The sequence below is a fragment of the Bombus huntii genome, chromosome 1, assembly GCF_024542735.1.
Source record: "Bombus huntii isolate Logan2020A chromosome 1, iyBomHunt1.1, whole genome shotgun sequence".
Lineage (NCBI taxonomy): Eukaryota > Metazoa > Arthropoda > Insecta > Hymenoptera > Apidae > Bombus > Bombus huntii.
In genome coordinates, this window is record NC_066238.1 from 12,749,069 (window position 1) to 12,767,349 (window position 18,281).

The window sequence follows — 18,281 nt, forward strand, 5'->3', positions numbered from 1 at the left end:
AATGCAACGTTCTAGGAAATATGTAGCATCGTATGCAATACCTGCTATATACCTGTGTACGTAACACACTATCAGTATCTGGATTAATTAAAAAATAGCGCCACGTCGATTCGTTAATATAAATGTTGCGATGGATCGTTCTACCGGAGCTACAGAGTAAATTAATAAAATACGTTGATACATCAAGTTCTATCAAAATAGAAAAATATACCGGTATAGTAAATACGTTACAGAAGCACGGCAATCAGAGATTTAGAAAAAAGTGGTTTGACAAGGCGCTATATTACAAAATACATCGATTTCTCCAAACTCCTTAAAATGAACCTTCTTGCGCAATTTAACGAAAAATTGATTTCATATGCCAAAAATACGAGAAATGGACAGAACTATATCGTAACGATAATCGTAACCATAATATTAAAAAGTTCGAAACTAAAATAAAATTGCATGAAAAATATCGATTTAGTAAGACGTTTGCCCTGAAAACGAACGAAACGATCGATCAATACGCGTATCGATGAGTGGCATGGAAAACGTTATACGTTGACGAGTTAACAGGTTAACAGTTGAGAACGTGGCATAATCCCACGGCAGGTGTCTTTCGACGCTAAGTGACGCGAGAGGATCTCAAAGAGATGCATCTTTCCCTGGCGGATACTCGTCGTTCTACGTCAGCGCCTCTCCGCAGCAAGTTCTCTCGATCCTATCAGATCCGATTGATCGATCACCGATCGGGAGAGCAGGTAGCAGGCCGCAGACCGGCAGTAAGCAGTAGTAGGTAGTATACCGCGAGTAGTTAGCTGCTCGATGTTGCACCGCTGCAGCCTTGAGCCTATTCCACGCACGAAAGCCCCCGCCGCACGCCTGGCTGCACGCTGCACTTCACGTTCAGATCCCAGACTGACTAAGCTAACTCGAAAAAAACCGCGTCTCTATCCGCGACATTTGTCCGGCTGACGGTAAATTTAGTTTTCGCGCATCCAACTCGATTCATAGTTCACCCGGCTTCGTCTTTATCTTTTCTTTACGACGTCGATCGAGTAGCTTATTTATTTTCGTCTGTCATTCATACGAAATCAGTTTCTACATTGATGATTTTTCTCCTCTTTTCGATCGTTTTAAAGACGATTCATCGTTCAATTATACAGGGTGGTTGGTAACTGGTGGTACAAGCGGAAAGGGGGCGATTCTGCGCGAAAAAAGAAGTCGAAAATATAGAATAAAAATTTTTCGTTCGAGGCTTTGTTTTCGAGAAAATCGACTTTGAACTTTCGCTCGGTACGCGCGCACTTTATCACGTCTCGTTATAACGGATCTCACTGTAGATCGTTGTCTCGGTGGAAAAATTAAAAAAAAAATTTTATTCTATATTTTCGACTTCTTTTCTCGCGTAGAATCGCCCCCTTTTCCGCTTGTACCGCCAGTTACCAACCACCCTGTATATGTAATTTTTTGGTAGAAAGGAAGATAGCTTGCTGGTATAAAGCGATACCAGTAAATGTTATCGATGGTAAGAAAAAGTTTTGTTATTACTCTGTATCAACTTTGATTTTAATATTAATACTAGATATTAATTATATTAAAGAGAGTAATATTGATAAAAATGGACGATAGTCGAGAGTAAGTAAACAAATTTTTCGTCATCGATATTCATCACCAGCCGTAATGATTATCGGTAACCGAAAGAATGTTAATCGTCCTAATCAAAATTACCTGAAACAAGGTATGAATTCTTTTATATCGCAACTTTTTAACTCGGGTTTCAACAACCCTGGCTAGAATTAACCGTCAACTGATATCGTCAGGCTATTCGAGACACGTAATGACTGAATTTTCGATTGCTTAATTTCAGGAGTATTATCTTTAGTTTTATTACCAGTCCTTATCATAGAGAATGTACGATATAAAACACAATTACGTAGCCCAATCTTCGATGATCTTACGTGAATTATCGTAACGTGTCGTTCAACGTTACTATAGCATTTGAGAGTAGAAATCCAAGTCATACGAAACTTAAGTAAATGCAGGGAGAGCAAAGTATTTAACGGGCCATCTTCTTCGATCCATACGCGCCCGTGACTAGCCAAAAGATACCGTTTCGAAGAAAACGTGGCAGACTCGACGTTCGCGCGCGAAGTGCATCTCTCATCTCGGTTGATCGAATGCGTTTCGAACGAAATCGGAACAATCGTTTTTTCGGGCAAACGGTTGGAACGGGGGCGTGTAGGTATCACTATTGGTGGATGGTCGATAAAGTTAGAGCGAGAGATGGGCAGTGTAAACTTGCTCCCGATTTAGAGCCGAGCCCTTTTTACACGAAGCCAAGTAGGCCATGCGCGAAGGATGATGACGGCGTGGAAAAATATAACATTTTACGAACATGCAAGCGTCGTTGGGTATATATCGCTTGCATCGGTCTTTGCGTATACAAGCAGCCGGCGAATCAATACTAGAAAATCACAGTGGGCTTCTAAAAGGAGATCGCGATCGTGTGACTACGGGGGAAGTATACTCGCGAATCGAGCGAACGCAAATAGCCGACGAGAATAACTTCTCGTGCGATCCAACTTGGAAATAATTTCTTCCATCGCGATGCTTATTTATCGTAGTTTATCCGTTAACCTTCGTCGAGCTACCCACGAACCTCGCTGGGGTTGACGAACCGACCGATAACACGTATATATTCCGTGTTAACCCGCACGATATAAAACTGCACTCTGGTGTTCCACGATCTCGAAGGTTACTTCTTTATTCCATCCATATAATATGTGATATGTTTACTGTAAAATTTGGGAAATTTTGTCAAATAAGTAAGAAACTTGCAAACATAAAACAATGAACCTATTAATCGAGAAGATCGTCGATTTCTTAGAATAATTTCTTTATTAAGATTCAAAGATTAAACTTGAAGATTTTGATTAAGATTAAAGCGTGGCAAATAAGATTGCGGATCTGTAATTTATTAGAAGAATGTCCTTCGATCCATCGGGTTATTCTCCTCTTCGCTCGTTTCATTTTGTCGAAATATCTTTAACCAGCGTGTGATATCAAAATCAGAAGTTAACTGCAGTAAACGTCATATTTTTCTCATATCTCGTGGTCTTTGATCGCAGTCGCTGAATATTCGTTGAGATATTCGAGATGCAAAAATTTTAAGAGACAGATTTAAGTCTCAACGAACAAAGAAGTTTATGAAAACGATATGGAAAAGCCAGCGATAAGGTGATCAGTGACAATGACTTACTAAACACCAATTACAATCTTTTCCAACGAATTTTTCCCTCGTTACTTAAAAATTATACAAACTGTCAGAACTATTATCGTAAGAACCTTCTATGCTTGCACAGTTGTATGAATCGAAGATTTCTAAAACCTTGGCGATTTTCCGATAACAGGGTTCGCGTAGTGGGAAGTAGGATGTGCGTTACGACGCGAAGTTTCACGGGCGTGAAACGATCGAGCAAAAAGCTGGGTTGGTGCGGTGGCCACGGCGTTAAGTGGAATGATCCAGAGCGCAACTCGGTCAGACGCGAGGCATGCATGAGCGAATATAAAGTAGTAGCTAGCGATAGCTGTACGGGCAACGCTAGGCTGCGAGGGCGACGATTTCGCAAAAATTAATCGCGGCCATAAATTTATCGCGTTCCTATCGTGAGAATCGCGGTGTTCCTCGGGGCGCGTACCTGTGGCTTGCGATGTAAAAGCGGAATCTAGGCCGATATAAATAGGCTGACACACCACGGAATAACAGGTAGCCTTAAACGCCGCATTAACAGCGTGGATACATTCGAGAAAGAGCTGGTTGCCGCATACGGGCATTTCGATGCTTAGCTGTGGTCAGTTTTCCGGGTTACGAAGAATCCTTGAATCGTGTGTCATACATAGTTAACTGTTGTTATTGGGTCATATACGAGTAGTAAGATATGATTTCGCGTATATTTCGGTTGGGTTACTTGGTAGGGTTTTGAGATGAGTATTAAAATTGTTCTATTCTGGATACGAATGAATTAGAATATAATAATTACGATATAAGCGTTTCTTACGTTTTTCATGTCAGATATAAAATATGTAATTTGATTTTCACCTCGAGTGATAAATTTTTATATTTATAGGTATAATCGAATTTGGACGTGCCTTTAATAATAAAACGTGAAATTCACAGCCATTTATTAGATTTCGACAGGCCGTGTGAATTTTTCTAGAGTTACGTCGCGAAAAATTTCATTTCAATTCTCTGCAGCCTCGTTCTTCCATTGTAATAGTAACGATCGTCACGAAGAATTGGTGTAGTTCCAATGTATCAATTAATTACGACTCGTAGGTCATGTCGATAAGCAAACAAGCAAAAAAGAATTGTTTATATATTATAAATGTATGAATATATATAATTTCCAATTGATATTTCGTATCTTATTCGAGAAATCCTTCCGATGATCTGTATCACATAAAATACAGGATACGAATTAAAGTAAAATGAAGCAACTTAACCCAAATGCTGATATGAGTCATCTACGATCTAACGAAATGAAACGAGATTCGATACAGCTATAGGAAAGGAAACGTTTAGCAAGATGTTGTAACGTTAACGAATGTGAGTCGTCGTGATTTATATTATATGAAAACAGTAAGAATATGATATGAAAACTCCGATCTTTTTCTTCTTTTCTTTCCTACCATTCGTCTTCCTGTTCTGTGTGCACGCACAACGAGCACACGTACCGAGAATTTGCCGGAGCAACGCGTTTCGCTTCGTTGCGCGCATCCACGGTAGCGTATATGCGTTGCGAGCAGAAGAAGAAAAAAGAAAGAAGCCTGCCACTATAAAACTCCCGCTGGTTATGGTCCGCGCTGTCCTAATTCTGCCGTGTACTCAAAGAGCTTCCCTTTTCAGCAGGAATGAAAAGAAAGGAAGAAAAAATTACGGTACGCTCGCGCGTAAATAATACTCAATTACGAACCAACTTGCTCCGTGTCCTTTATCATACGGGATTTTACTTAACTCTACGTTTAGCCACGGCGATTGATGAGAATCGAATAACACGGAGATTTTTTCAAATCTTGTTACGCTATAGCGAGGTTTATCGTTAGTTAAAGTAATCATATGCGTATGTAATATATAATAATAGTATATGTATTTTGCATATCAGATTAAAGAAATTGTCGGAAATGCGTAAGAAGTTTTATTGATGTTTAATTGACGAAGTTAAGCAGTTATCAATAATACGAAGCCAGTATGAATGTCCTAGAATTGATCGTTATTTATGTCATCTCGTTGCAATAAATGATCTTATACAAATATATAAACCCGCGTGAACCCTTTGTTTCTTGAAAATCGGACAATAATCGTGTGTTTGTATAATGAAATTAACTTGGACTAATCCATACGCCGAAGAAAAAAGCAAGAAGAAAAGAAAAGACAACGTGAGACAACGCGTAGCGGCACAAGAGCTAGAGGACAATTGAAATCATGTTGTTGTTTTGCCTCGGAGTATCAATATCGTTAGGATACACATAATATAATAATAAATAAACTCCGGGCAAAACAATACCGCCGCTACGTACAACCGTCAAACAAACTCGAATTCAAATTTTCTGGCTCTCCTCCGACCCAGTATAAATAAACGAACGCGTTCGCTAGGCGACCAGTTTTTGATCAATGAGTCGCGCGATTCAAGTTGAGTTACCAACGAGTTATCAGTCAGTCGTGCGAATCAATATCAGTTATCAGCGATCTTATTAGCGATATATACACTGTCTTTAGCAAATCAGTTAGTAAGAGCGTCTTAGCGAATATTGTCTGTACTTATTTATTTATTATTTTAAAATACACTTGACGCTTTTAACATCGACTTATCTCGCCGTTTAAAACACACTATCAACCATCCTCTACAAACGCGTTTTGCTCCGGTGCACTTAGCTACCTTTGTGTCCGTTTCTCTCTTCCCCTGAGTCCCCCCACCAGGGAGAGACAAAAAGGCGGACAGCATAAAACCCCTAGCACAGTGGCGTGGTCTGCCTATCGGTATATATCGGCTCTGTCCCAATTCCACAGAGTATTGTGTCACTCGATTTTACTTTGCCACACGACGACGATGACGCTCGCTCTCGTTTTTGCGTATTTTATGCGGGGCATTAATGCACCGGGAGCCGATGATGCTCGAACGATACGCACATACGTTCGTTATGGACGCATGTACGTTAACGATGGGCTCGAGTAACAAGTACATCGCAAGTAGGTTCGTACGCTGGCCGAATATATTCGCACTCTCTATAGGTATTTCGGGGAAGAGAAGTATTTTTAAACAGATGTGAACATAAACGCGACAGGTCCGATCGAACGAGTACCTTAAGAAGTGGGGTAAGCATTCGAAAGTAGAACCGAACATTTATCGAATAAGTTCGAAACTTTACGAGCATCTTGCCAGGAATTTCTCATTCTCTTCAAATCATTTCTCTTGGCTACCGTTGAAATTCTTTGTTCTGTAATAATTGGCTACATCAATCTTGTAAAGGTATAAATAGAATACATAGTGTTTTTCTGAAGCTCGTGACTCGATTAGTCACGTTGTTATTAATTATTTAGTAGTTAGTAAGAGTATCGATTCGTTTGAATGTCTTAGTGCTTGTAAGTAGATTTTTGAAACTTGCAAGTAGCCATTCTGAAGCTCGAGAACAGTTTGCGAAGATCGGATACTTGGCAAGTACAATGAATGAGCCATTACGTATTACGACTAGTACTCGAATCCTTGGGTATTGCAATTGGTTCGGTTTTATAAATACATTTTGAACTTTATCCCGTCACCAGTATATATACAACAACGAGGACCTCTATCCTCCCTTCATCGTCATCAACGTCTGTTACTGTCTCTGTAGAATCTACGTAAAAATGACTCGTGTGCTCACCGAGCCAACGAATAGACGTCTAGCGTAGGTTAATCTCCTGACTTGCCTGTTCCACTGTCGCTCACCTATCTCAACTGACCCATAACCGATGTAATTCCTACGCGTAACGCGTTACACGGCTGTGTAACTGCGCGTTACGCTGTTCTACTCGCGCGTCCTTTAATAACCACTATGTTCAGAGATGGATAACGAACCGTGCTGCTTGTTCAAACTCCAAGAATACGTTACTGAAATTTTTGACCAATAATTCTTACTCTAAAATATAGCAGAATTAAATTTTAATACTGCTACGCAACAAATAATTAACTCATTAGAGTGCTCCATGCCCCATTTCATTTGCGATACTTTTTCAATCGGTTTACATTATCGAATCCTGTTTTTTAGCATTGCAGCTGTGAAAGAAAAATCTAAGGTTTCGCTTAATACTTATCTCCTTGTCGTTCCTCCTGCCTATCGATTATTTTACAATTATGAAACAACAAATTATTTTTAACAACAAATATGAAATTTAAAGAAATTGGCGTATTTGTAGCATTATGATAAACCATTTCTTGGTCCTTGTCAGGTTCACTTCTAACATATCGAGATAGTATCGTCGGGGAATCTCAATACGATCTTTCAGCCCTTTCAGCCATTGAAAGAAAGGTATTATAGGAACGGCTTGTCTCCACGACGAATTCAAATAAGTAAAATTCTATTAGCCTCCTTCAACGATATATATACCAACGATGTATATATATATTTACATACATATAAAACAAGTATGGAAAACATTTAATCGTGGTAACCGTAATTTCGCAAGAATGTCGAATAAGAAAATGGGGCACGCATCCGATATAGAATACGATATAGAGCAAAAGATGTGTGGGTGTTGCCGGCCCATATAGCTTATTGATCGTTTAACCGCGCTTATACCACGAACGAATTATCCAAAAGGTTGGTCGACGAGAAGCTTACACGTGAAAACCGTGGATCGGAAAAAGGCTAGACACAGGAGAGCCATGCGACGAGCAACTACTCTTTTCCCTCTTGCCGTCACGCGTAATCTCTGCAGTGTATCTCGAGTTTCTCGCGAGGCGTACGTACGCGGGCGTAGGTCGTTCCGTGTGTAAGCTCCATAAAGGCGTCACGCTCCGTAAGCAGAGCCCTCCTTGATCCAAATTCCAACCTGGGGTTGGAGGTTGAGCGATTCAATCTGGCTTTAATGTGTTCACACTGGACAACGCTGCTGCTGCTGCTGTTGGTCGGTACGCGTTGAACTGTGAACCGCTTTCACCCGTTTTATTTTTTTCCATTCCCGAATCGATTAACAAAGGGAATTTTTCACGTGGCCGCTTGACGCTGGTAGGAAAGAGGAGGAAGAGGGAACGAAGGAGGAAAGAAGGTGGGGAGAGGCTGTGTGTTGCAAGCGCCGCTCACGAATCGCTCCGTGAAATATTTCACGTACTTCGAGCCACGTGTTTCCGAAGAAAGCGCCGTCCTGGATCGAATCGATTCGAAACCAGACTTCTAGTTCGGGGAAAACTACGTTTCTACTTAAACCATTAAATCGATAATAACGTTGAATTCCCCTTTCGCTATGCCATATCCTAAAAATAACTCAAAGATTCACGTTTCTTATGGTTTCTTTTAACCATGTAGAGATACGTAATCAACATGTACGTGTAGTCATTGCCGGATCGCGATTTCAATTATTTCGTAGAGGTAAAAATATGACGATATTGAGAGAAGAGAATGGAAAGAATTGGTAGAAAGAAATGTATCGATGTCGTATACTATGTATTGTATGTATAATATATAGGTGAAGTGCGATTTGGGCTCGAAGTTTGGTCACGAGAGAGGAGGAACAGAAGCCAGACAGATAGACACGGCCAGGTAAAACTCGGCTCTCTCGTTTCGTTTCGGCTCGTCACGGACCGGTGCCCTGTTAGCTCTCTGCCCTTGACACAGTTCTCCCCGCGAGAGGAGCGCTCTTGCTGTGTTACGAACTCACGACTCTCTCGGCTCCGTGTGGTGGACCGAGGGCGCCTCTGTCTCTCTGCTACACCTCGACGCATATGCCGTCCCGACGACGCGTCGCGTCGCGTCGCGTCGTATACGTTTCAAGCTCGGTTTCCACTAGCCCTCGCGGGACGCTCCAGTGACGCCAGTCCCCGCCAGCGAATGTTTTTTTTTTTTTTTTTTTATTTCTTACTGTAAGATTAAAAGATCTACAGGGTATGTAATGTGGCAACAAAATTACAAAATAAACGATGCAAATGAAAAATCACGAAATTTCGTAAAATTGTTGCATAACAATTTTCATGAAAGACTTGTGAAAGACTGATGAAATACTTTCGTAATAACGATGAAGTATATATGCAGAGATTTATTTAATACTGTTAGGTATTTTGGCGCGGACTTTGTGCGAAATTTTTTGCGACATAGTATTTTGGTGGAACAATTATCGGCATGTAACGTATCGAATGAAAAGTTCGTCACTTTATAATAAATATAAATTGTAATGACAAATTGTTTCTAATTTATGTCACGAAATGCGAACCTGCGAGTTGGTATAATCAGCCATTTGTCAAGTTAAAAATAATAGAAAAATTATTTAACGATCTTATGACAACCAATGTATTTGAAATATTCGGAAGAACTTGATGGTTCGTTTTCTGGAATATTTAACTTCAGATAAAAATGAAACCATCAAGTCAAAAAATTCTCCGATATAAAACAAGAAACATATAGCTATATGTTCCTATAGCGTTCGTCAATTTTACTATATTATATAACAAATTAAAGTTTATAAAAAAAATTGCGCCACCCTATGATCCTCAACCTAATTCTTCAAGGCTACTTCGCTGCCAAACTTCGCTGCATTCTACGTTATAACGAAGTTTGTACCATGTACGTACTTCGACGCGCTTCGAACGTTTGGATGCCGCGCCGTGCGGATCAAAGCGGACGCGAGCTCCATTATTCGACGTGCTCACGTAAGTTCACGTTCGTGCACACGCCCGGTTGCCATGCGTTGCACGGTTCTGTCCAATGAAAACGTGCACGAGATTACCGGGCCCGAAGAGAGAGAACATCGCCAGGGTCCGTGCGAGTATTTCGAAACAGGCGTAACTAAATGTTTATCCGTCTCTCTGCACCCGTTTGCCACGTTCTCTTACGTTTCTCCAAGAACAGACACGAAATCACTCACGGATTACGATTTCGGATGGATTTCATTTGAGAAAGAAGCTGACGTTCGTCCCACGATCTCGCGATGAACATTATTCCGATCGCGTCTCGTTCATTCGAACGAATTCGTTGGTCAGCATTCTTTTTATGGAATGTCTGTCTTTATTGGCCAGCCTGGGCTATTTCTTCTTTTCTCGGCCGTATTCCAGTTGATTACAATGAAGTACACCAGATAGAATATTGACGAATATTATCGTCAATCGGGTTGTGATTTTCGTCCTTGTTAACACGTGTTTGGTCATTGATACGGTGCAATTCTCTGTCTACGAAGGCTTGATCGCTTACAATAAATAAAGTTTTTCTCAGCGCGAGTAATCGCGACTTTAACGAGAAGATTTCGTTCTTATCCTCGAAATAGATTTAAGGACGATTTACTATCACACAAGGGAAGCGAAAACTTGTTCGCATCGTTCAGTCTGACTACAGTTTTAGAAATACATATTTATATCTTTATGTTTGCACATTGCGTAGATACGTCGAATCATTTTGCATAGAATCACCTTTTTTCTTTCTTACTTGCACCACGTGATTCGACTTAAGTCTGCGCGTATGTCATTTTATTATCCGCTTTGGAATACGCGAACATTTGGCTCGCAAATAGAAATCTGTCTGCGAAGCGCACGCGTTCTGCATGGTCATCTTGGTTTCTTTGATCTACCTACTTTGTTATAGCGCAGTTAGTTTAAGAATATAGTTCCGCTTCCTCGATGATCGACCGTCCGTTTAAAATAATTTGAATTAAAAGATCGAGGAACAACAAATGTTCTTATTACGAAATATTATTACCAAGTTTATGAATCGGAATAACAATAGGTCCAACTGAGGTTCACGATACTCATAAAGTATATTCTATAGACAATAGAAAATACCACCAGAGTCTGTATAGAGATTTCTGTATGTTCTTCGCGTACTTGCGTGGAGTGGCAACATTTAACTCGGAACAACGCGGTATTTAACATATAAAAAATGTATATAAAACAGGAGAATAGGGGTGCATCGTGCGTCGACACGCTTCACGCGTGAACACCTGCGTGGAGAGACGGATGTGTAAGAACGGCATATGGAGAAAAGGGGACGATCCAACAATTACCCTGGTTCTACCTGCTCGTTATTTTAACCTTAATTTTACGATTATTCCTCCTTTAATTCACTCGTTGTGGAAATTAACCCTTGTGCCCAACCCTCTTCGAATTATTTTCAATTTAATCGCGAAGTCCTTAACACATTGCGGGCCAGACGTTTTATTGCTGACCATACCCAGCAAACTTTTGCCTCAAATACTTTCAAATTATTTACAGTTTGTTAGTAGTTTCTGACTCTTCAAAAACCTTCTAACTCTTTCTACCGCGTCTTTTGTTACTGCGTTCTCAACGCTCTCGACAGATACACAGAAAACGCAAAATATCTCGTCGTCGGTCCATAATGCGTTATAATATCAATATGACGATATTAATAGCATTATTTGTCGCTTTAAATTGTACCACAAAATTTCTCTGGGAACATTAACCTTTCAACAGTCTAATAAAATAATAAGAATCCGCAATGAACGATTTTGAAAACATTTGTCGCCTTATCTTCAATGTTTACTATATTCCCGATAACTGGACACAAAGACCACATATTTTCCATTCTTATGGAACAATTATTGATAAATATTAATAACTGCGTTACGCATGATAGTATTTAAGATGTGAAATTTATAGCACGTGCTACACGTTCTACGCTGTATACTACGTATTGTATACCATATAATACGTATTATAACGTTGTATACTTGTTTGTAAAAATTCCAAGATTACAGCAGCGTTGAACGTTATAGTAGCTACCGATTACCATCCGGTGTGGTCCGATAGAAAAATGAAAAAAACTAACGCGACTCTGTGGCATAGACGATACGATTCAGGTAGTGGAAGCAAGCGGCAGTAGCACACATGTGTGGAACAACAAGTCGCGAAATTATTCAGGACAGGTAGAGTAACGTGTAATGGCTGCGTCGTGAGCAGTATTTCCCATCAGTAGATAAGTACATTCAAGGTCAGCCGCAGTGCAGCAGACCGTTTCAACGTTACACGCTTTCCCCGCCGGTGGTTCTTTATCGACTGTTTAAGTCAATAATCGGTCAACACGCGATACATACGTATGTATCAAACGCGCGCAAATATCGTGCCAACCGGAACACTCTGTTCTCATAAGGGGTGGAAACCGTCGCGTGACGTTTATTAAATTTAGACTCTGTTGTATGATTAACCCGTGCGACGTCTTTGCAAGTTTTGCATTCTGAACGCTTTGTAATTCGATGACTTTGTACGTAAGCTTGCAGTTCTGCTGTGAGAATTTTGAACTATACCAAGCTCTAATGTAATATAAATTAATTTATTATTATTTTTTTTTTTTTTTTTTTTTGAATCAATAACGTTACATGTGAGAGACGAAGTTGACCTTTGTACGTTCTTTACACTTCCACCTGTAGAAAAAGTAGTAACATCAAATTACCCACTTCTTCGTGTCATTCAACTTTTGTTCGAAACATTTTTCCACGCGTCAAGTGATCGTCGAGTTACCTGAAGTTACCAAGTTAGGAAACTCAAGCTGCACAATGTTCTCTAGTTTGACGTAACGTTTGCCTGCCACTCTATTAACAACCGCTTGATCTCACTACTCCGAGATATTCTCCCTCGAGTATACTCATAAATTCTCTGTCCAAGAGAATGACAGCTTCCCTTTTCCTGACTTTGAGTAACTTCTTGATTTCCAACATCAAGAACATTGTTTTCTTACGCCGACTCGGGGGACACTGTATTTCCAATAGCATTCGTGTCACCGTATCGTTAAAAATCTCACAGATTTACTATACTTTTTATCGCAGATTCCTGGAAACGTCACCCACGCAAACCAAAATGCTGCCACGCAAAATTACGACGAAATCGCATTATTCATCTGTACCAGCTTCCGACGCCTGTACAAGGGTCCTCTTCTTGCAAGCGTTGATGGCGCAGCCATTCAAGCGAAAATCAAGTAGAGTTACGAAACGGTGGTTGTTACAGTACCACGCTAGAATGCCGTAGGAACGATCGTGGATCGCAATTTTCACACCGTGCCGAGTCGTATCAGGAGGAAAGGGTCGAGCTGTCGTTCCGAGGCGTCGAATCGTTGCGCCCCGTCGGCGCGCAAGAATGGAACACACGATTTGTTCAATGGCTCGACGATAAGCCATCCGATTACCATGGACTATTTACACGAGCTATCGCGTCGCGAATCGACTTATTTATATCGTTCAATGTTAATTCGTTTGTTCGTCATCTCGAACAACGACACAGTCGTAACCGGGCATCTTCGTGAAAAAATTCCAACTGCTATTTATCCACAGCAGCTCGCACAATATGTGTATGTATACATATATTGTATATATATATACGTGAATATAAAAGTGTGTGTATACAGATATATGCGAGTGAAATGATGTATTTCAGGAAATTATAGGAAAAAGTTGTCACCGTATGAAAAGTTGGGCGATATAAATATACATATTATCGAGTGCACGGTTGCACAGAGGTAGAAACACGTGGCAACCCACGAACGACCTATTTCCAGGCCAGCTCGTTTTCCACTGATATAACTTGGAAAACGAATCGCTGCAGCGATCGGGCCTCGATTCTCCGCTGAGCTCGATGACAACGAGCCCGTCTCCTGAGACATTTCGTGTGCACGAAATTCGTCGATGCCCAAACGAGATTCTCGCGTTTAACCACGTATCTGGTGCTGAGAGACTCGTAGGTCACCGATGTGTGACGACCGAAATTTCTTACCATAGTTTATCGACACTTTAACCTTCCACCTGACCCTCGGCCATCGAATTAGGATTGCATGAAAGTTGTGATTTTGTGATTTGAATTATGGATACTATGTCATAAATGGCAAATTGTTCTCGGATCTGTCGATATTACTAAATATAACGTTTAGAAAAAATATTTCCACGTACTGTTATTTTCTAATGAATTGCTTTTTATCAACTTCTATATATTTTATTGCAGTGGTATTAAATTTGTGTGGCCGTAGGCACTGCTAAACGACGTGGAATTTAATATGCTTGCACCTAATTAATTAATATGTAAATGCTATAATAAATGCAATACACGTTACAACGCATGTTAGTGTGTGTATATATATTTTAATATTTCCCTATACTAAATAACTTTATTTATAATCTTCCCAACTCAAAGATTTCGTCATCCATACCACTCCCTCCCTGAGTAATCAATAAATTATCCCTCCCTACCGATCGATAAACTTTGCTATTACACAGTCCCCTCGCACCTTTCAATTTCACTAAAAATACTACAAATTTTAGTGGTCCTAATTCGATAGCCAGGGGCTGTAGTTGCGAGAGTCGGCTCGGCTCGTCTGCAGGCTTAACCGTGTCACGATTTAAAGGTCAGTCTCTTTCCACGTACAGCCAACGATCGAAGATCTTGTCTCGAGCTTTCGACTAATAACAGGCTACGAAAAGGCTTTTTCTCTAGGTTCGTCGATGCTAAACACCGCGCTGCTCCTTAACAATGCATCGTCAATGGTAAATTTAATCCTTCGTTCGTCGAGAAATTGCAGGCTCGACGATGGAAAAGCAGTGTATGCTGACGATAAAACCGCGTTTACGTACGATTCTGGTCCGCGTTTGGCCGCGCGAATAGATCGAATTTCGCGTGCAAGTGACTTTAAATCGAAGGACTCGCAGGCGATGTTAAGGGTGGAAAGCGCGGAACGAAGAAAGAGAGGAAGGAAGGTAGGAAGGAAGAAAGGAAGAAGCGATGGAATGAGGTCGTGTTAAAAGTGGGCCAGGTTTACTCGGTAACTATGTCACCGCTATTGATCTGTCATCCACCCACAACCTTCTACCGCACCACTTATCGTCGGCGTAGTCTAACAGAGCAAACTGTTGCGATAGTTTATTTTCATTTCCTGTCCATATTTCCTGTATAATCTATTCCCGTCAATTCATTTCATCATCGTCACGCTGTTCCTTTTACTCGTTTACTACAAACTTGACAAACTCAGCATTAGGCTCGACCATGAATTTTTATTATACAGCTTGGAAGCTACGTACGATTCTGTGTATATATTATTGAAATCTTATTTTATTTGCTTATTAGCCGAATGTTACACTTTAGCAACACATCTATACGTATCAATTATTTATTCGTAAATTTCAAAGTGTGTAGAGAACGCGATGTATCGTTATCCGTTTTGAGACGCGTGAAGACTTTCTTTTTTTAAACCAGTCCGCTCCTTTTACTGGTACCATCAAGTTCAATTTTTCCTTTGTAGAAACCTATTAGAAGATGGGTAAATAGTTTATGGATTTATAATAGAATGAATTAATTAATATAATATTTCGCATTTAAGCATTTATTCTATATATTCATTTTTCTCGTATTTATTAATATATTTATCTTTAGTACAGAGATTTCCCAGAGGCTTCTCGATCGTTGTACTCGTTATACAAGAAAATATACTATAATATATACATTTAAAAATAAGAAAATTAATTTGAAAACATCAATTTTTAAGTTCCCGATTCTAGTTCTAGTTAACGGATTAATAAATAATATCCTAAGAATGGAAGATACCAGCTTTAAGTAGCTACGTAAAATGTTATATCTACACGCCACGAAGTTTTTGGAAGTCCATTGTCGTACGTTCCATCTATTGGTCAACGAGCATTCGTATGTCCTGCTTACGCAACGGGCTTGGGACTCGATTTCACTATTTCGGATTAGGAACGAACTTGGAACAGCTTTGTAGCGACACATGAGCTACAAGACAATTCAAATCATATTGCTGTTTTGCCTCGGAGTATCAATATCGTTAGGATACACGTAATGTAATAATAAAACAATGTCGCCGCTACGTGCAATCGTCAAACGAAGACGAATTCGAATTTTCCGGCTCTCCCCCGACCAACATAAATAAACGGACACGATCGTAAGCAGTTGAGTATCTATCAGTTACCAACGAGTTATCAGCGATCTTATTAGCGATTTACACTGTCTTTGGCGAATGTGAACGTCTCAGAGAATATTGTCTGTATTAATTTATTTATCATTTTAAAATATATCTGACGGTTACAACAGCGAGTTATCTCGTCATTTAAATGAACACTCCACTAACTATCCTCTACAGCTTCTTTGGTAATACCGGCCGCGGTACTACGAAACACTCTTCCGACTACTTAACTATGCCCTGTAACTCTTACCTAGTTTCCTAATTGTACGACTCTCCAGCTTTCTCTATATTCCTTTTTTTTTTTTTTTTGGTCGTTGGTCATCTCGAGACTACTTCAACCCTGCCCCACCCTCGTCACAACCTATCGACCCTCGTACGACCGCTTTTCATTCTCTCTCTCGAAAACGGGTTAACGCGATAAACCGTCGAACACGGCTGCGCCGTTGTTCCGTTTATACGATACTTTGCATACATATGTATAACGCTATACGCTCGCGGATACCTACAGTCGTAGGCAAAAATAAGTGGACAGATAGTGGAAGTAGGTATCAATGAATTTTAATACGTACGATGCGACAGGATTTTTACGTTTCCTACCATCTGCCACGAAGAAGATCGAAAAACTTTCTTTACTTGATTTTACTTAGAAAATGAATAAAACGCGCGTTACATCGTTTGGAAATATTAAAAAAGAAAAACGATACATATGTCGAATATTTTCGTCTGAAAGGCTCCCTTCTTCTTGATGCACGAATCTATGCTGTATTTGTTAATCAAATTAGTACCGGGTTAGTGTTAGGTTTTATTTGTTATACATCCGTATAATACATAGGTCGTTTAAATAATCTAAACTAGTATTTACATGTTTGTAGAAACAAAGTTTAACGAAACACACGGTAACTCAGTATACTTCCGTTATCTATCCGTTTATTTTTGTCCACGACTGTATATCCTATCAAGAGGTCTTATGTACGTAACAGAGATGATATTCATTAGCAACGGTCCACGTTACTTCTCTCTGCGTGAGGTTTCTACGAGATCTGTTTTTCCAACCACGCTCAAAGTCCTCAGAATGTTAACGTGGCTAAAGATAGCGTGGACGAAGATTGAGTTGTATGTATTCAGAAGAGTGTAATATATTCCTTACTCTTTTTCTTACTTGTCCTTTCTTTAGAGTATTAGCGCGACGTAGTAGGTGTGATTTTTTGCGACGTGCGTCAGCCACAGCGGGAACACCGTTTTCCATGACATAAGTGTTCCAGTTTACATACCGCGTCCTCAACAAGTCGAGACTCGCCTTGCCGCGCGTTTGAGGCAGGTCGGTAATGTTAGCGAACGCTACATATCGCGCAAGCTGCATTACCTTCGATCCGACCGTCTCGATATGAAACGAACATCGAGAGTCGAGAGTCCGGTGACGAGCCATCGGCCTTAATGAGGGAAGATAGCGAAAACTGGTTTTCGAGTCCCGTGGAACAGAAATTGAAAGTCATCGGCGCGATTCCCAATGAGTAAGAGAATATACGAGAGACTTCGTCGTAAAATATTTCGACTGTAAGCGTGTAAGCGTGTTCCTAGCAAAACAAAAGTAATTTTTTTCCCAAGGATAATTATTTGTATATTTTCAGTATTTTTAATCCGCGTTTGGTATCGTTAGGGACAACGATATTCCCCTTCTTAGTCAAAGTGTCTTATTTACGTATATCATTTCGAACATGAAAAGAAGAAGGAAAAAGCTGACGCTTTGTCATTTTCTTTGCGACGTCTTTATTTTACTTGGTTCGATTTTAAATATTTGATGGTCATTTCGTAATAGCTTATATAATATAACTTTACTTGCGAGGAACTTGAAGCATTTCAACGTATTCTGAAAACTGGTGATAAAAGACCGAACAATTTCTGTTCATTGAGATCCTAATGCATCTCACATTCTCACGACTCGATCATTCCTAAAAGCATCTTCATCCTCGACTCGTTCCTCGCTTGTTCGAACGAACCTGACCTAAAAATCTTATTAACAGTTCACTGTATTGAAACAGCAGAAGATGCGAATAACGACGCGGAAATGTTCTCTAACAATGTTCACAAGAAATGCTTCCACAAGCAAGAAAACATTGCTCTACCTAACGATAACGATGTACGCATAA

The 18,281-nt window shown here is 40.1% G+C and overlaps 1 protein-coding gene and 1 long non-coding RNA gene across 7 annotated transcripts in view; one reads left to right on the top strand and one right to left on the bottom strand.

Moving 5' to 3' along the window:
- LOC126863723 (forkhead box protein O-like) overlaps positions 1 to 18,281 on the bottom strand; it is a 60,255-nt gene that overhangs the window by 19,020 nt on the left and 22,954 nt on the right. The gene's annotated exons all lie outside the window — the stretch shown is intronic.
- Positions 1 to 18,281, top strand: part of LOC126863758 (uncharacterized) — a 35,354-nt gene continuing 17,073 nt past the window's right edge. For 2 of the 6 annotated variants that reach the window (XR_007688972.1, XR_007688971.1), the window contains exon 1: positions 10 to 18,281. This exon is cut by the window's right edge. This is a non-coding gene — a long non-coding RNA (uncharacterized LOC126863758). The other 4 variants (XR_007688968.1, XR_007688969.1, XR_007688970.1 and 1 more) reach the window with 4 other exon arrangements.